General features: G+C 35.1%; 1 protein-coding gene and 1 pseudogene across 5 annotated transcripts in view; both read left to right on the top strand.

Moving 5' to 3' along the window:
* OSBPL8 (oxysterol binding protein like 8) overlaps positions 1 to 20727 on the top strand; it is a 138866-nt gene that overhangs the window by 6939 nt on the left and 111200 nt on the right. The window contains exon 1 of one of the 5 annotated variants that reach the window (XM_036237887.1): positions 19734 to 19752. The exons of the other annotated variants lie outside the window; for them this stretch is intronic. The gene's annotated coding sequence lies outside the window, so the exon portion shown is untranslated. Of the gene's footprint in view, positions 1 to 19733; positions 19753 to 20727 lie in introns of those variants that run through there. 5 annotated transcript variants of the gene reach the window in all.
* Positions 1291 to 14793, top strand: LOC107507165 (annotated as a pseudogene).

The raw sequence follows: 20727 nt of genomic DNA on the forward strand, positions 1-20727 counted from the left end.
AAAATATCTCCAGACATTGCCAAATGTCCCCTGGGGGACAAAATCACCCCCAGAAGAGAACCATTGTCTTAAAAACTGAGTTAACGTGGAAGAAATTATTTTAAACTGAAACTTGTCTTTAATTAAAGGGTTTGTTCCTCTCTTAGGAGGTGGGTAGAGAGTTCATGGAGGAGGTTTTTATGAATAGGCAACAAAGAGCTATATTGTTTTTATGGAATGCATTAGTTTCTATGACATGTTGATCCATGCTTCTATTAATTTATCAACCTAGACATCAGAATTTTTCATTTTCTCTTCCTTCTAAACTAGTGGCCATACTTATTGGATAGATAAACATATCCTTTTTTCCCTGCCCAAGTAACTCCAGTTCTCATGTCCATAAATTCTCTCTAAATGATGAGAACTAATAGTTTTAATATTTTGAATATGTAAATGTCATTTAATGTTGGGCCAGGTAGTATGCTCAGATTATCATTTCTTTTCTGCAGATTATATTAAGCAGTCCTTGGGTCACTTGAGTAAAATGTTGATAACATCAAGATCCAGTAGATTTTGTTTATCAATTGCTGAAAATCTAGCTATTGAGTTAAAAAAAAAAATTGTACATGACTTTTTAGGCTTCTTGGTGTTTCTAATTGCTCCCTTTTCTTGTAATGAATGCTTTTATTCTAATGTCTCAACTACCCCCACCTCATTCATCAGCATAGTACCTGTAGCATTTTGTTCCCTATTTATCTGGAGTTGCCTATAATTCTGTCTGTTTGGATTAGTTTCCTTTTAGGTCTCTATCTGAAACTTTCACTATACTCTTGCATTGCATGGTTGCCTTCTGGCATCCATAGTTGCTGAATAGAAGTCATGTGTCATCTAAATCACGATCCTTTTAAGGTGTAAATTCTAAAGACTTTAAGGATCTTCCCTGTTTTATCTTTCAGCTAGAAATTCATAATGAGGTGTATAGATGGTTTTTGTTTTGGTTGTTTCTTCTAGGCACTCAGTTGCCCTTATTGTCTGAATCAGATTCTTCTTCCACTGTAGGAAATTCTCTGTTATGTCATTGACATTTTCCTCCCTTAACTTGTTTGGTCTTCAGCAGGCCGGTGTTTTCTCTCTTGGATTGATCCTTGTCTTATTTTTACTTTCATATTTTGTGATTTTCCTTGCTCTATGTTTAGGAGATTCCCGCTCCTCCCCCCCCCCCCGTCATTTTTTGGCTGATTTTTTGGGGGGGGTAATTATGAATTTTCTTTTTTTTTTTTATTTTCCTACAATTCTTTGTTTGTTTGTTTGTTTTATGTCATAATACTGTCTTTAGTTTCAGAATATGTAAAGAAGATTTTTAAAAGATATCTTGTGTTCCTTAAATTACCTTCTTTTCTCCACTGGTCAGTTTTTTTTTTTTTTTTTTTTTTTTTCAATCATTCCTGTGTTCTCCTTATATGCCTGGTGATTTTTGGTTTTCCATTCATGTTTCAGAAAGAAAAACTGGGATTCTGGACTGAGTCTACTTCCTCCTACCCTGTTTTTGGACTGTTTCCCCTATTTATTTATTTTTTTGTTTGTTTGTATTTTTTTGAGTAGTTCTAGCCATAACACTTAGTGGGCAAGAGAGTAGAGAGTCCATTGGCAAGCATTGTTGTAAGGTAAGAGGGAGGAGAGCTAGCTTCTAGGCTGTGGGCAATCTAAATGCCAGAAGAGAAGGATTTATTACTCTGTCCTGGCATCCCTACTTATCTTTTCCTACATAGTCATTCACTTTCTTTAGAGAAAAGCCAACTATCTTTTTGCTATGGGGTAAATGTCAGTTGTTTAGATGCCACTTGGGGTTGGGGGTTGGGAAATGTAGTTGTCCTTTATACAGTTAAGTAATATTTAATTCTTTATTTTTAGTCCCACTATTTCCAACCTTTGCTGTGCCATTTACTTTGCAATCATGCTTTTCTAGGGGTTTGTCAGACGTTTGGGTTTCCACTCTTTTGCGTCACTCTTGAAGAGTTTAACTAGGCTAAATGGCTTTCTCTGCTAGTTGTATCAGTCAGTCTCGCATCTGTTTTCATCTTTCAGAAATTTGTTGAATTCCCTCTCTACCCCATCTCCATTTTTAATTTTTTTTCCTATGGCTTTTTTTCTTTCTTTATGAATTGTTTTTATTGCAATGGGATATCTGGAGTAACTGGCAGGAAAATTTATATTTAGTCTACCATCTTTTATTGGAGTCCATTTCCAGCTTCTTCAACAGATGGCATGGAACTGTTGAACTGTTTTTGTTAGTTCAGGTTTATTCACCGAAATTGTGACATCATACTGTATTAAAATACAGTGATGTTCTTTGCTATTGATTTGTGTAGATGTTTGTATCTTTATGCCAATTGGCCCTAAAACTCGTATTCTTTTGAATTCTTTTTTCTTCTTAGTTTTTCTGTTTGCTCTTCTATTGTCATCTACCCCAACTTGCACATGTCATTGTGATTCTCTTGCAATTTCTCATTTACTACTTTGAAACTGAATGAGACCATTTGGAATTGTGCATAAAATAATGACTTTGGCCTACAGAATGGCATATCACCTTTAAGCTCATGGCTCGTGACATTTTGATTCTTCAGAAGTCTTTACTTATTTTTTGTTTCTTAACCGTCTAGACAAGTGAACTGTTTTAAAATTTTAATTCTCTGCCTTAATTGTTATAGCTACTTTGGTTAATTAGTTACTGATATTTTTTCTCTATTTTTCTTCTCTTCTGTCTTATTATCTTTGGTACCTTAAATGTTGAGCTTGCATTGCCTCGCTATTTTATCGCAGGCCTTAATTTTCATCTCCTTTTATTTTCTAGTCACAAAAATTTTCCAGCATTGTTCTAGACTTTCTTTAATTTGTTTTTTTCCCAGTCTTCTTTCTTGAATATTCAGGCTCCATATTTATGGACTTGAATTATCTTGGACAAATTTAAATTTATTTCCTCTGTCTTCTATGATACTTCTGCATTTCCCTGTTAATCTCGTTTAGTTCTTCTCTCATGAGACTTCTTAATTCTTCTACTGCTATGGTTTCGGTTGCTGGAATGTGTGCCTTTTATGATCAGAGTAATAATTCTTCTGCAATCAGAAATTTTACAATTCATATTTTAAAAATGTTGACTATTTTAAAGTTGAAATCCTATCAGAAATGTGATTTGGAGGGCTTAAACTCCCAGATTTGACCTGATTATATAAGATTAGAGAACCTACGTAGTAAATACTTATTTGAAATTTAAAGACATTTGGAAAATAAATCAGCTCTTATGCAATTTCTTTATTTGCCTAATGTAGAGAAGGTCAAAGTCGTAAATATTTCCTAATGCTGTCGACATCTATTTACTGATTATTTTGTGAGCTTTATATTCTGTGAAACTCTTCATTTTATAACCCAGAGATTAGATTAGATGGTGGTTATATGCCTCTTGCCTTACCTTTTTCATGTATTTTAAGCATTTTCCCTTTCAGATATGTGTTGTCAGGATTAATTTCCCTCTTGACTGTCTCATTACAGTACCCTTTATTGCTTCTATTATGTTTAATAGTTTTTGGTACTTTTTCTCAACTGTTCCTGAAATTTTAAAATAGAATCTTAATCATTTATAGTAATACTTTGTCTATCTTCAAAGCTTTGGTTATTTGGGAAATTATTGTTTTTATATATTTTCGCAATGATTAGGATGTAGGAATTTAAAAAACGGTACTCTTTCATCGACAAAAAATTCCTCTGTAAAACAGCGATTCATTTTAGAGATCGTTTACTTAACATATTTAGCATTTTAACTAGCAAGGTCTTGTTTATTTGTTTATCTTTTGGGGCTTCTTTTTAGTTCACAGTAGTAGTAATTAGCGTCTTCAAATTCAAAAGATGAAATAACCAGTGACACTTTTGTGACTGTGAGACAAATTATGATTTTAATTAAATTCAGTAAATATATTGCTTTTTTGATATTCTGTGTTTTTAGTTTTTATATTGATCAATTCTTTTTTGGGGGACAAGCTTTCAGTGTAACAGTTATCTCCATAGTTTCTTGGTAGTCATCTTAATTCAAGTATCTAAAATTGGGTTGCTTCTCATAGATCAGTATCGAATTGGCAAGAAGAAATGTACTTATGTCTTACACGATAAATTAAAGATGATGAGTACTTAGGTTGTGGTAATTTATACCTAGAATTCAAAACCGAGAAGCATCTAGGCCAAAGTGAGGCACTCAGATGCTCATTTTTCTTTCATGTTTAAGATAGGAAGCCATTATTAACGTGTATCAAAATGTGAAAAAATTGCTTTTGGGATTTAGTAAGAAAGTCAGTAATAAAGTTCCTCGAGATTTTCTTGATTTAACTTTATTTAGAGCTTGCATTTCAGCTTTGATCCTTAATAAAGAACCTTTGGCTTAAGTATGGGTATGAATTTTACTTGTAGGAAACTGGATAACTCTTTTTGTTTGTTGTAACCAGTTACCATAATCAATGAGAAACACGTTCATTTTTTTTTCTAGTATCTTGAGTTAAAACAAGGTTCATATTTTCCTTAGAAAAGAATCTTTTAAGAGAACTGAAAAATTTATGGAGAATTAGGTGGTTTAGCTGTAAATTAAAATATCTAACTTCGAAAACAGACTTATAATCTAAGGGAAATATTTAATATAAAGGACTAAATTATTACTGTATGATTGACAGTATCATATTTGTAGGCACTGTCCTTAAGTGGCCTTGATTTTTTACTATCTCTGTAACCCTCTTTGAGACCCTCCATCACAAGCTTGTGCAACATAGAATTATGAACACCAACTGACTTAGTAAACAAATGTACTGGGAAAATACGGAGCCTGGCAGAAGTATTGTCTTTCCTATGAAGTGTGACTTTGGCAAAGCATGTAATCTCTGTGGGTCTTAGTAAAATGGAGAGTTTGGAACAGATAGCCTCAGGTTCTTTTGAGGATTCCTTGAAGATGTTAGGGGCTAGAATTCCAATAAGAGAATATCTTACATGACATAATCCTTATAATAGTGTTGAAATAGATGGTATTATTCCCATTTTACAGATGGATTTATTCATGATGTATAGACTCTGTATTCAAGTAACATGCTCAGTCATAGAGCTACTAGGAGCCCAAGCAAGAAATTGAACCTTGGCCTGTCTCATTTTGTAGCCATGTTCTTTTTAGTATATTATATTGTCTCCCCAAGCCACTTTCCTGTAGTAGATCACCAGGTTTTATTCTTAAAACTTGTTCTACTTCTTAGTCTGCAGTTTTTAGTAAATGTGCTTTTGCATTACAGTACCTGTTATTCAGGAAAACCAGAATTCAGGGATCGGGCCTATGAATTATGCCCAAAGTCGAAATGTGACCAGTTTTTAAATAAACATACTAGAACTTATTTGTCTAAGAGATGGTCGGTGTGTTCAAAGTTATCTTGAATTTATTTCAGTAATGTCACTGTTCAGAAACTCTTTTGGAACGATTCCTTTGTTATTTCGTTAGTGCCTTCAGCCTCATTCTTTTACCTACCTTCTAAGATGGCAAATAACATCTTTTGAGAACACATTTGATATTCAGAAAAAATGTTAAGTAATTCTGAACTGAGTCTAATACATAAACTTAAAGATCAAAATGAGGAATGCCATTTTTAGTTAGAGATAAGCAGTAATCAAAGGGATCAAACCTATTAATCTTATGTCCATTTATAAGGTAGCTAAGAAAGTGATTAGAAAAGAGGAATTCCAAAATTGTTTTGTGTGGTGGCAATTTGAAACAGTCTCTAAAAATGACTGCTCCAAATGAAGGTAACTTTTTTTGGTATGTAAATTCTGCTATATTGGTTAAAATTACATCTAAAGATAGTTATATCTGTTCTGTTTGCTACTTAACACTAGTGCTATGCTGATTTAGCATGCACTTTAGAGAAAAAGAGTTAGTGAATGAATTATAGACATCTTTCCATTTTAAAGGAGATCCAAATCTATAGAGCATATGTTTATGTAATAACTTAGTTCTTGGTTATATGCATAATAATCCTTGGTTATATTCACATTTATTATGTAATTTGTGCTTATCTGTGTTTAGGTTTAATTCCAGGCAGCTACCCCATCCCATTTCCTAGCATAAACTATAACCATTTCTGTTGCTAAGCCTGAGTGTACTCTTTAATGCAGGTTTAAAAAATTGAATTTTTTTCTGTGAAAATTATCTTAGGCTGCCTTATCCACTTATTTACTGAATGGCTTTTGAATATCAGTGCTGTACTCTTTTGGTGCAGAATAAACAATAATGTACCTACATATCTTGTTGCAGAGGAATTTGTGATAGGAAGATTTCATTTTATCTTTTTAAGGTATTATTTTTTTTAAATTTAAACTCCCAGATGATGGAGTATAATGATGTTTTCTCATTTGTAAGTATTAAAAGAGACTAAAAAGATACCTCTAGTCCCTTTTAAATAATAGCTTTCCTTTTGAGATTTCAAAATAATTTAATGTCACAAGACAGATATTTAATTCAACAGATAATTTGAGTGCAAGTCACTGTGTAAGGGGCTGAAAATTCAGTGGGAACTGAATAGACGTGACTACTTCGAGCTTTGTGTGTGTGGGAAGGGCAAGGAACAGAGAGTAAACTGCTAGTTGCACAATCCATTGTAGAGGGTGGTAAGAAGAAATGTGGGGTGATACAAGAATTTGTTGACCTAGTGGGGGTGGGGAGGCAAGATGACTTGAGTTGAGGTTAAAAAGAAGATTTCTGGTAGCTCATCTTGTTTAAATATCCTGGAACAGTAAGGAACTTGGCTTTTGCTAGACACTTAAAGCGTTCACTGTGGTTGGAGTATAAAAAAAAAAAAGAATGATAGCAGTGTGATGTAATAGGCAAAGACTGAGTCATGCAAGGTTCGATAAACTTTTGATTTTTGTTTTAAGATTCCTAGGAAACCATTAGAATATTTTAAATAAAGGATCATGAAATGATCAGTTTTAGAATGATCACTCTGGATGCTGTGTAAACAATGTTTTGGAGGTGATCAGGGTAGATGATGGAAGATCATTAGATTGTGTTGAAATTAAGGTACCTGTGACTTCTCCAAGAGAGGCCAGTGGTTCTCAAAGTGTGTATCACCTGGGAACTTATTAGAAATGAAGATTCTTGAGTGCTACGGCCAGCATGGCGGCTCTTGACGGCTCCTGCTGTGCCCAATTCCATGTGGAATCCAGTGCATGGAAGATGCTAGATGAGATGGACTTTGAAAGGGGGATCTCGTTGGCAACCCTGAATGGAGACATGGGCCGAATGAAACATTTAATCCAGAAGATAATGGAGCCTAGTCAACCTGGACTTGGCCAGTTGTACCACTCTGCACTATGCCAGTGGGTGTTATGCTATATGACAGTTCCTGCTGGAAAGAGGGAGCAAGTGTGATGCCCAGACACATGGGGGTGCCAGTGCCCTGCACTGGGCCAGCTACTGTGGGCACACTGAGATCACATGGCTTCTGCTGTCACTTGAGTTTAACCCCAAGCTAGTAGATAGATGACAAGGAACAACCAATCTACAACAGGCTGCTGAGAAAGGTCACGTGGGCACCTGCTCCTTCTTGTTGCAACACTGCCCACCTCTGAAGGCCTTCTGGGTTTGGAAGGCATGACTGGCATGTGACCTGCTACCCTGAAGCTATGACCTGAAGGACCTGTTGGCCAGTTAAATTTCCACCCTTCTATTTCAGGCTGCCATGCAAGGGTATACAGACTAAGACTTTAACCCCCTGCCTTGGTCAGCATCTGTGCTGCAGGGTGGTAAGGCCTGAAGATGCAGGAAGAGGCCCATTTTGACCACTGGAAGGGAGAGAGTAGATTTAGTGGGACCGCAAGTGCTGAGGCCTGGGTAGATTATTCTGTTCTAAGTGAGTTTGTGTGGACACATCTATTTGTTTGGAAAAAATAATGTTATATTCTTACCTCATCCCATGCACAAAATTAAAGTTTGAGTAGATTAAAGACCTAAATTAAAAAACACAAAACTATGTTAAGTATTAGAAGCTAAAGAATATATGACAAATTGAAATCTGCTTTCTAGCCAAGTGTCCTTGGTAAAAGCCACTTTACCCATCTATCCCTGTTTCCTCATCTGTAAGATGAGAATGATTATAATTGGGCCCACCTCAAAGTTATTGTGGGGGTTAAATTAGTGAATATATGGAGAGCACTGGCAAAAGAGCCTGGCACATTGCAAGCAATATATCAGAGCACCCACTTCCTCAAAACCGAAGCAACACTTGTTTTCATACCATAATTTCAGTACTTTTAACAATCTGAGAGATTTAAAAGTGCTATTGCTTTGTTGTATTTTGCATTGCTGATTATTAGTGAGGTTGAACATCTACCTGTCTTCTGTGAACTTCCTGACCATACCCTTTGTCCATGTAATTTTTTTCTTTTTATTGATTTATTGGAGTTGCTTATTCTGGATATTGTCCTCTATATATAATTATATATGTATATATAGCAGCTTTTAATTTGTCATATATTCCATAGCTGCTTCTAATACTTACATAGTTTTATGTTTTTTTTTTTTGTTTTTTTTTTTTTAAATTAGGTCTTTATCGCCTCTTGGCCTTTTGGCTAAGATCAAGTGTAATTTAGATCTTTAATCTACTTAAAAATTTAATTTTGTGCATGAGATGAGGTAAGTATATAATTTTCCTTTCATACTGTCACTTGTCTTAACTTTGCTGGTATCTGTTCATGGAAATTGGTATAAACACTGTAGATGGAAGTTTGGCAATATCTCAAAATTAAACGAAATAAAAATGCAGATTCCTGGGTTCTACCCAGACTTACTGAATCAGAAACTTTGAGGATGGGGCTCAGAAATCTGATTTTGAACAAGCCTTCCAAATGATTCTTATAGATCCTAAAGTTTTTGAGCCTCTGCTGCAGGTTATTAGATATATGTTTTTTGAATGTTGGAGAAAGTTCTAGGCTGGTGATAGGCCGTAACTGCATGAAGGTGATAGTTGAAAGTGAGAAGAAGAAAAGAGGCTCTAAAAGAGTGAACCCTGATACATGTTAGTGTCAAAGTCCTGGTCAGAGTGAAAGGAAGCAGTGAAAGAATCAAAAAAGGATTGACTAGAGAGACCAGGTCAAGAGAGTCTTTGAATAAGGACATGGCAAAGTAAGCGTTACACTTGGCTGTGAATGATTGTCCCATGAGTATTTTTAGTGCAATTACAGAGGTGGGCATCCTCTTTGAGCAGGTTGAGGGGGAAATGGAGAGAGAATGAGTGAATGAAGTATAATTTACGGAAGACATCCCTTACTCTTTGGACAGATATTTAATATTCCAAAATTATGAGGAATCAAAATAACCTGAGGGGCAGCTAATGAGCATAAGAGTCTGTTGAGAACTATATAAAAATCTCATTGTCTGGACCTGTTGATTCTGAAATTCATAATTTACATAGAGGACCGAGCTTAAGTTTAGCATTGTCTTTACCATCTTGCAAGGAAATGCCATAGTATAATGATAGTTAAACTACGGAAGGTGGATGGGGGATGTTTTATCTACTAAGAATGCCGTTTTTAACATGCTTAAAACCACTTTCGCAGTATGCATTTATATAAAAATAACTTTTAAATTACAAATACTCATTCATTACAAATACTTTAATTCACTTTCTACATAATAATATATGTATCCAAAGGAAAATGTGTTTAAATTCATTTTATGATTAAGATTTTTACTTTTTAAAATTACCCGAGTTATATTTATTTTAACACGTTAATGTTATGTTATTCATAAGTAAAGACCACATTAATGTGAAGACAAATCAAGATAATTTCAAGGTCAGCCTTGATTACATAGTACTATTTTTGGAGTAGTGCGTGTGTGCATGCACATGCACACACCCGTGCATACACGCATGCACAAACATGCACAAGCATGCACACAAGTGGGGAGAGGAGGAAATAGGGAGGGAGAGAGACTGAGATGCACTTTATTTTCTGGGTGAAATATGTATTTGCTTGTCTAAAATTTTCTTTAGAGAAAATGATTTTTATTTATTTAAATTTTGGGGGGTAACATAGGTTAATAACATTATATAAGTTTCAGGTGTACAATTCTATAACACAACATCTGTATTTCGTATTATGGGCTCACCACCCAAAGTCCAGTCTACTTCTGTCAACATATATTTGACCCTCTTTACCCTCTTCCTCCACCTCCCACATCCCTTCCTCTCTGGTAATCATCATACTGTTGCTTGTGTCTATTAATTTGTTTATTTGTTTGTTTGTTACTTTGTTTTAGGCCCCACGTGTGAGCGAAATCATATGGTTCTTATCCTTTTCCTTCTTCTTTATTTCATTTAGCATGATACTCTCAAGATCCATTCATGTTGTTGTTGCAAATGGCAATATTTCATCAAAAAAAAATGTGATTTTTGTCATAATTGCTCACTGTGAAAGTCAACAACTGTAGAATCTCATAAAATTAGTTTATATTGCTACTAGACCCCACTTTATGCCCAAAGTAGCCCACTTATTAGCAGTTTGGTATTCTAGATATTTCTATGTCTAGATAGATAGGAAGATACTTGTCTGTATACTTTTTTAAAAAGCGGGACTGGGATTATAGCGTAATGCTATTTTGCAGTTTTTTCACCGTTCAATTCATTTTAAATCTAAGAGACTGAATCCTAATAATTTCACTTATTGACTTTATACTTTGTTCTTAGAACATTAGGCTGGGGGTTAAGAGACTTGAGTTCTGATCTCTTTTTGCTTTATGATATTGGGCAAGTTATTTAATCTATCCATGTTTAGTTTCTTCATCTATAAAATTTAGAGATAGCGGTTCATTTGAAGATTTCTGATAGCTCTAAAGTTTATTTAGGAATGCTCAATGAGCTTTCAAAGGGCATACATTTCCTTGAATTTTATATGAAAGTATCTTACCCCACTTGTGAATACTTACAGGGATAAGTTCTTGCCAAGTTAAAAACAAAGTAGTGCGGGGAGAAAGCATGTTAGAAACAAGGTTCAAAATTATTTCTCATCGTTTTAGGCCTACCTGCTGCTTTTAGGATAGTACTAACCAAAAAAAAAAGGGGGGGGGGTTTAGAGCTGATTAAATTTTTTGACTGAAAATTCACTTTTTGAGGGATATGGGATGTGAGTGAGTCTATGTTTGGTTGTACTTATTGACTACTAATGGGAGGTAAGACAAATGAGACTTATATAGCCTCCTCAACATTCTTTAAGGAATGTGTCATCTTCTCACATAAGTGTCTTAGAAAAGCCAAGGGCATTAGGGATAGGAACTGTTGGTATGAGGCCAGAAGCTGTGCTCTCGTGTTCTTTGGCTTTCTGCCCTGAGATTATTTACTAAGTAAAGTTTTCATGGCAAACTTTAGAAGGCAAAGCAGTCTTAGTTTGAAGAATCTTTGCGTGAAGGTATTTAGGTTTTGAATTAGCATTGCTACTGTTACTATTGTTACACTGATTAAAAGGTGGTTTTTGTTTCCCTGCTTTCATTGTCTTAAGTTGCTTCTTTCTAATTTTTATTCATTTTTAGTTGTTTTTATCTTTTTCAATAATGTTGTCAACTAATATTTCATACACTCTTTTCTAAAGATTATTTAAATCTTTAGCTTTTGTTTTTCTAATATTTTCTTGCCACCTTTATATATTTTAAATTTCTCTGCCCTTTTCATTGATTTTTTTTTTTGCTTAAACTTTTTAAAAATGTGTTTTTTTTTAAAGTAAGATTTTATTAAGATAGAGATGCAAAAAAGTATAAAGGAGAATAATCGAGAAAAATAATGATTCTAACAGTGGCTTGCCTATGGAGAGCTTTAATTTAAATTTACTTTTTGTTGATATGTGTGTATTTTTTTCTATACATGGCTCTTGGGTGGCATGGTTCTAAGGCGGATAGTCCAAAATATGTTTCACACTCTCAGCAAGTTAGATTCAGGATATTTTTTTTTATACCTACCCCTTTCCCCAACCCCCCAACACACTTATCCAATAGTAGCTCTTAGGGCTTCTTAGTAAGAGACTTTCTCATTCCTTTCAATTTTGGACCTCTTCCACAAAGCTTTAATCTGAGTAATGCAGATGTACCATGAGCAAATTTCCCACCTCTAAATAAAATTAAGTGTTATTTATGGTGATAAAGTCCTCGAGTTATCCTTATAGGGACTCCTCTTATGTCATTTGTTATCCCTTTAGCCGTTTTGAAGATGTTTGATATAAAAAATTTTACTATCTTCATTTTAAAAACAATAAGTAATCTTTAGCAGTATCAGCCTCCTAAACTCTTTCAACAAAAACGAAAAACAGTGGTGGGTCTTAACAATTTTGTTGTTAATCTTATTATTAAAATTATTTTCTAATTTAGATTTTTTAAAATAGAAACTTCTTTTTAGTGTATGTATGTAGGAAAGGCTTTGAAAAGTATTTTATGGTACAAGAATGCTATCATGAGAAAATTTTAAATGGAAAATCATTTATGATTCTAAATGCTATAACATCAATAATTTTTTAATGTGTCCATAAATATTTCAGCTATTACATTAATTGTAGCATACGAGCCCAAGAAAGCAAAAGTACATAAGGTCATTCTTTGGTCTTATATGTTCTACTCTGAGGCAAGACCTCTAACTGGATATTGCTCTGATGTTAGATGGAGCAGATAGCTGTTTGTTAGCTGTCACTACATAACATCCTTTCTTAATAAGAGACTTGAGTTAATTTAATCCTGTAACTCTGTTGTCCTCACCATAGCTACATTGCTGCCACTCCGTTTAAAGGTCAGTATTATTTTCTTTTAATATTTCATCCCTCGTTGTGTATCTAATTCTATATTTCTCTATGTTTTTCTCATTCTGGGAACTAAATTAGCTGAAGTTATTACTAGCTATTTCGGTTATCTCTTTCTAGAGATGAAATGTTGAAATGACATTTTTCTGTTCTATATATAAAATATATATGAAAGGAACTACATTGCTAAATATGTAACATCTTAATAAAGAATTAAGTTAATTTGAATGCCATAAGAATGCTAACCCTGCATTCTTTTATTAAACACATTTAAATGTATACGTGTTAAAACACTTTAAAATTATAAATGTTGAAGTATCCTGATCTCGGTCACATTAGGTCTCTTGAAACACAGTTTTAGTATGCTAGCATTTTAAGTAATATGCCATGACATAATTCTTGAAGCTGAATAGTTCTCCGAGGAGATTTTTTATGACTTGTTTTCCAAAATAGCAGTCACTTATAGAATTCAGAATCAGGAAAATGTAACGGCTTTCATAATTTCAGGAGTGCAATGACAGCTGAACAGCAAGTCCATATGTGGCTTAGCTATAATTATATTTTAATAATTTTTTTTTCTGTTGAGGAAAGAACTATGGCTAACCTCCAAAAGACTGAAGCTGATGTTTATAAGCATTCATATTTTTTCAGCAGAACTTCTTTTTCCCCTATTTTAAATAGTTGAATGTGTTTAGCTTATGTTATAGCATTAACTGGATGAAGTTACTATTCTGGATCCTACTGTAAAATTTAAATGAGTATTTGCATCACATGGGTAGATCACCCTGATTCTTTTGTTACTCCCATATATAGACTTGCTGGCACAGGCATGCTAATTTTGTCATCTCCTACACACAACTTGCTCCTTTCCGCCTCCATTCTTCTGCACATTACCATTCCCTCCACCTGCAATACCCTCCTGCCTTTCCTTTTCTCTTTTAAAACTGACATCTGAAGTTATTTTCTCTAGAAATTCGTTCTTGATTTACTCCATGTAACTTACTTATTTTCTTGGTTTTACTTTAACACAACATGGATAGATGCAGATTCAACTAATACGAATTGTGTTTCTGTGATGTACCAAGTATAGTTAACTTCTCATTTAATTTTCACAGCTATCCTGTGAGTTATTCCCATTTCACAGATGGAATTAAATTGATTCCCTGTTACATTCTGAGTTTTAGTTGTGTTAGATTTTGAACTCTTTTCATGAGTTAAAAAAAACTTGCCTGTATATCATTCTGCGTTTCCCTCTCTGTAGTCTTTCTTGCTCTCTACCACTTAAACTACCAATGTCACTTAAAAAAAAAAACAAACACTACTTTATTCAGATGTAATCTACATAAAGTACACCCATTTAAAATATATAACTTGATGCATTTTGACAAATGTATACACCCATGTAACTACCACCGCAATGAAGATAGAGAACATTTCCATCAGTTTCTTCCCAAATCCCTTGTGCCTTTTTCTACTTAGTGTTTCTCCTTTTCCACTCTCTCAACTCTTCCTCAGCCAGCAACTGATCTGGGTTCTGTCCACTGTAGATTGCTTTTATCTCATCTCAAATTTCATGTAAACGGAATTATAGATTATGTACTTTTGTCTGGCAATTAAAAGGAAAGATTGTTCCTCTGTATTAATAATATACTGCAATTTGTTTATCCATTCACCTGTTGATAATTTGACTTGTTTTTAGTTTTTGGCTATTACAAATAAAGCTGTTGTGAAAATTCCACACACAAATCTTTGCGTGGACATTTTCCATTTCTCTTGGGCAAATCCCTGGAAGTGGCTGTACCGTTTTGCATTCCCACCAACAATATATGAGAATTTCAGTTGCTCCCCATTCTCATCAACACCTATGTCAATTTAAATAGTTTTAGCCATTTTAGTGGTTGTATAGTAGTATCTCATTGTGGTTTTTCATTTGCATTACACTGATGACATGTGGTATTAAACATCTTTTCATGGATTTATTAGTCATTTGTATCAATTTTTTGATTAATTGTTTAAATCTTTTGTCTTTTTAAAAAATTTGTTTTCTTAATTATTGACTTTCAAGAGTTCTTTATATAGTTTGGATCCTAGTTCTTTATCAGATGTATGTGTTCTGCCTACTTTGCTTCTGTTCATTTTCTTAACTCTGTTTTTGAGGAAGAGAAGCTTTTCATTTTTATGAAGTCCAGCATACCAGTTTTTCTTTCATGGTTTATTGTGTTTAGTCCCCTAAGAAATTTTTGCCCAGCCCAAGTTTGTGAAGATTTTCTTTCATGTTTTAGAAGGTTTATAAGTGTTGGCTTTTTTATTTGGTCCATGATTCAACTTAATTTTTGTATTTATTATAAGGGTCAAGGGTTTTTAAAAAAATTTTCTTTAATCACTATCCATTTTTTATTGAAAATATTTTTTTCCTATTGGGTTTCCTTGGCATTTTTGTTGCAAATTAATTGACCATATATGTGTGGTCTATTTCTGGACTCCCTATTCTGTTTCATTGACATACACACATACATATACACATACATACATACATACATACATACATACATACATACATCCGTAAATGCACACGCATATCATGCCAATATCACACTTTTACTTTATTTTTATAATAATTTTTGGAGGTAGCATAAATCCCTCAACCCAACATCATTTTGAAAATAGAAAAATAAATCTCTGCATAATTTACTCTTTGCCCTCATTGTTTGTTTATGTATGTGTTATTGTTTTTTGTTTTTTATTTGTTTTTGTTTTGGCTTTCAAAGATGTCGTCACCAACAGGGGCTTTGTATTTTCCAGGGCGGATATTGTTTGTATTAAGGAATGTGCTATGTACTTTCAGCTGGCTAGAAGGACTTAGCAATTTGTGTTCTTCCTTTGCCTCACTGTCATGGGTAGTAAGCAACTCTAGGTCCCAGAAGTACGTTTATATGATTGTTGAGAAGGTTGGTAAATTGGGGCTGCAGTAGCAAGTGTACCAGAAGCTAAGAGTCTAAATACCAAGTCTGAAACTTGACAGTTATTGGAAAAGTTTGAGAAGGGTTGATATTCTTTAAATATTTGGTAGAATTCATCCATGAAGGTGTCTGGCTTTTCTGGATGTTTTCGATATTCTAGTCGATCTTCATACTTATTTGTCCAGATTATGTGTTTTTCCATGATTCAGGGTTGGTAGGTTGTATGTTTCCAGGAATCTATTCCTTATGGGTTGTCCAATTTATGTATAATTTTTTGTTATAGTCTCTTATGATCCTTTGTGTTTCTGTGGTATCAGTTGTAATGCCTCTTTCTTCATTCTTCATTTTATTCAGGTCTTCTCTTTTACTTGGTAAAACTAGCTAAAAGTTTGTAAATTTAGTTTATCTTTTCAGAAAACCAGTTCTTAGTTGTGTTGTTCTTTTTTATTGTTTTTCTATTCTCTATTTCATGTATTTCTGTTCTGACCTTTAGCTTCTTCCTTTTGCTAACTTTGGCTCAGTTCTAGTTTTTCTAGTTCCTTGAGGTTCAAAGTTAGATCGTTTATTTCAGGTCTTTCCTTATTCTTAATCTAGGCATTTATCACTATAAACTTTCCTCTTAGTACTGTTTGCTGCATTCCATGAGCTTAGGTATGTTGTATTTCCATTTTCATTTATTTCAAGATATTTTTTGATTTTCCTTTTGATTTCTTCTTTGACTCATTGGTTGTTCAGGAGTGTGTTGTTTAATTTCCACATATTTGTAAATTTTCCAGTTTTCTTCCTGTTACTAACTTCCAGTTTTATACCATCGTGGTCAAAAAAGATATTAGGTGTGATTTCAGTCTTTTAATATTTGCTAAGTCTTGTTTTCTAACCTAACATATGATTTTATCATGGAGAATGTTCCATGTGCACTTGTAAAGAATGCATATTCTGCTGCTGCTGTTGGATGGAATGTTCTGTGCATAACTGTTAAGTTCACTTACTTTAAAGTATAGTGCAGTCCAATCCTTCCTAACTGAGTTTCTGTCTGGATGATCTATTCACGGTTGTAAGTGGTTTATTGAAGTGCCCTACTATTTTATATTACTGTTTATTACTCTTTTCAGATCTGTTAGTTGCTTAACATATTTAGTTGCTCCAATGTTGGGTGCATATATATTTACAGTTATTATATACTCTTGATGACTTGACCCCTTTATCATTATATAATGATCTTTGTTGGTTGTTTCACTTTTTGACTTCCAGTCTGTCTTGTCTGATATAGCTACCCCTCCTCTCTTTTGGTTTACATTTGCATGAAGCATCTTTTTCCATCCCTTCACTTTAAGCTTATATATGTTCTTGAAGCCGAAGTGAGTCTCTTGTAGGTAACATATAATTGGGTCTTGTTTTATCCATTCATCCACTCTATGCCTTTTGATTTGAGCATTTAGTACATTTACATTTAAAGTAATTATTGATAGGTAAGGACTTAATATTGCCATCTTGTTAATTTTCTGGCTGTTCTGCAGTTCTTTTGTTCCCTTCTTCCTCTCTTGCTCTTATTCTTTGTGAATTGATGATATTCCATAGTGGTATATTTTGATTCCCTTCTCTTTATTTTGTGTATACTTTCTGTAGGTTTTTATTTTGTGGTTACCCTGAGGCTTACTCGAGACATTTTATAGATATAACAGTCCATTTTAAGCTGATAGCAACTTAATTTTGGTCTTATAAAAGACTCTGCTTATTTTTACCCTTCCTCACATTTTGTTTTTGATGTCACACTTTATATCAATAGTTTATCCATTTACAAATTATTGTAGTTATAGCTATTTTTAATACTTGTCCTTCAATCTTTATGGTACAGTGGTTAATACACCACCATTTCACAGTATGAGAGTATTCTGAATCTGACTATATACTTTCCTAGTTACTAGTTAGTGTCCTTTAGTTTCAGCTGGAAGAACTCCTTTCAGCATTTTTTATAAGGAATGTCTAGTGGTGAAGAACTCCTTCAGCTCTTGTTTGTTTTGAAAATTCTTTATTTTGCTTTCATTTATGGACATCTTTGTTGGATAAAGTAGTTTCGGTTAGCAGTTTCTTTCGGCACTTTGTATGTATCCTTATTCTCTTCTCTCCTGATCTGCAAGGTCTCTGCTGAGAAATCTGCTGGTAGACTTATGGAGGTTCCCTTGTATGTGAGAAATTTTTTTTTTTTTCTCTTGCTACTTTTAAAATTCTCTCTTTGTCTTTGATTTTAGGCCATTTTATTATAATGTGTTTTTGAGAAGATCGTTTTGGATTGAAATATTAGCTTAATGAACTTGGATGCTCACACCTCTCCTCAGGTTTGAGAAATTCTCAGCCATTATTTCTTTAAAAAGGCTTTCTATCCCTTTCTTCTTGACTTCTGTGACTTCAGCGATACATACCTTATTTCTCTTAAGTTGGTATGTCATAGACTCATGGGCTTCTTTTTTCTTTTTGCTTCTCTAGGTAATTTCAAAAGATCTTTATTTGAGCTTGCTGATTATTTCTTCTACTTGGTCTAGTCTACTGTTGAAACTCATGATTGCATTTTTTGGTTTAGTTACAAAAATTGTTTGTTTGTTTGTTTAATATTTTCTTTCTCTTTGGTGAACTTCTCATCTTCCTGTATTGTGTTCCTAATATTGTTAAATTGTTTATCTCTGTTCTCTTGTAGCTCTCTGAGCATCTTTAGAATTATTATTTTGAATTTTTTGTCAGCTAATTCTGGGATCTTTACTTCTTTGAGGCCAATTACTGGAGGTATACTGTATTCTACTGGTTGAGTTATGTTTCGCTAACTTTTTGTAATCCTTATAACCCCGTGTAGGGGTCTGTGCAGTTGAAGAAGCAGTCAACCTCTTCTTGGCTTTATTGACTGACTTCGGTAAGGAAAGACTTTTACCTGCAGGTGGGGACATGTTGGAGCAAGCTGTGACCCTGAGTCTACTGGGTGCCACATGCGAAGGGTGTGACAGTACTGGGTTTTCAGGGGACAGTGTGGCTCACTAGCTTAGGCTGTTGGGGTCCACAGCATCAAGAACTGTGTAGTGTTTGACTACTACTATGGGGGATCCACAGAAGCCTTCCAGGGCTTTTGGGGTCCTCAGTAGCACCTCCATGTCCAGCAGCTAGGGTTCAGAGCAAGTAATGATAGTGGCTAAAACTCATGGTGTACATACAGACAGCTGCAGGAGCCAGCCGCAAGTGCCTGTGTGGTGGCAGGTGTGGTTGCCAACACATATATAGTGGTGGGGATCACGGTAGGCAGACAGCTGTGGGGGCCTTGGCTGTAGATGTGTCCTACTATGGCTGCTGCATCTCACCATGTGTTCATGACAGTGGAGGCTAGTGGTGGCCAGGGGCATGCAGGTGCATAGCTGGAGGGGCTAGCAGCAGGTGAATGCAGTGGTAAAGCTCAGTGACAGAAGATAGGGCCTGCAAGCAGCTGTGGTGGCCTTGGCTGTTGGTGTGCTCTTTCATGGCTGCACAGTCTGCCCTTGAACATGCACACAGCATGGAGGATTGTACCAGGCATCAGGCCAGTGGCATGTAAGTACACAGCTGGAGAGGCTAGTCCTGAGTGCACACAGCATTGGAGATCTAGGCTGGTACTTGTGCAGCTGCAGAGGCCTGGGCTGGCTCCTGGTATGGATCCCTAGACTCCAGAAGGGGCAGATGAGGGGAAGGAGTGGGGAGGGGCCCAGGCAGCTGGTGTAATTGAGTGCAAATACCTCTAGGGCAAAAGCTGATGAAATCTGTTAGTCATTGGCTGCTGGTTTTTCCAGTGTGGAGAGTTGCTGGGGTCCTCTGCAGAGCAGGCCACTGGGAACTGTGGTTGCCTCCATTGTGTGGTTGCTGTCAGTATCCCTTGCTTCCTAACTGTGTGTGTATGTCTCAGCTGTGCCATTCTCTGCTCGAGGTGAAATAGAAGTACATCCTTGGTGAGGTATGTCAGGGCTGGGAAAGCTGATTGCTCCCTTTGCTCTCTCTTTTCCTGGTATGGAGAACTTTGCTTGGGAGTTCCCTCTTGGTGCTAAGCAATGCTGGTGTGTGTGTGTGTGTGTGTGTGTGTGTGTGTGTGTGTGTGTGTGTGTGTGTCAGTGTGAGAGAGAGAGTGAGTGATACAGGCAAAATGAAGCTCTTTTCCTTCCCTTTTTGTGTGGTAGCGCTCCTTATTTTAGTTCCATTGTGTTGCTGAAGTTTCTTAAATGGACTCTAGATCTCTCCCAAAACTGATTTTGTTCACAGATAGCTATCTAATTGTTATCTTTGTAGAGGATGGAGTCTGGAAGCTCCTATGCCACTATTTTGGTCCCTGAATCTTTTTGGGTGATGGTTAACTTCAATACAGAAAGCATTCAGTAACTAACAATGGACTTGACACAGTGTAATATATGTATAAAAAGATTCTTCAAATTGTTTAAAAGCAGATAGAAAAAATATTGCTAATCACACAACTCACTAGACATTTGCAAAAGTGCTCTTAGAATTGCCTTATGAATTACCGATGATTTGATTCATTATTAACAATAACATATATAGTACAAAATAAAATATTACAAGGTGTTGTGTTGGATGGTAGGGAAGTAGACAAGGGTGAGCAGGCTGTTGTAAAGGCAATTCTTTGTTGGCGTCTTGTGTTTCTGTGTATCTTTCAAATAAAGCACTAATCACTTTTTTTTATGGACTGTATTTTCAAGGATGTTTGTATAGGGAATAGCTTTGGATGACAGAGACAGTATCTTCCTCCCAAAGAAAGAGAAGGTTTGTTTACTGCTCATTATAAAACATAATTGGATTTTTAAGTTCAGAGTACTTCTGCATTGCAATTCATGCTTCTGTGGGCATCCTTCTAGGCTTGTACAAATGGCTCTTTTGGGACTTGGTGTGGCTAAGATAACTAGATAACTAGAAAGGATAA

Source organism: Rousettus aegyptiacus, unplaced genomic scaffold (genome assembly GCF_014176215.1).
Source record: "Rousettus aegyptiacus isolate mRouAeg1 unplaced genomic scaffold, mRouAeg1.p scaffold_m13_p_2, whole genome shotgun sequence".
NCBI lineage: Eukaryota > Metazoa > Chordata > Mammalia > Chiroptera > Pteropodidae > Rousettus > Rousettus aegyptiacus.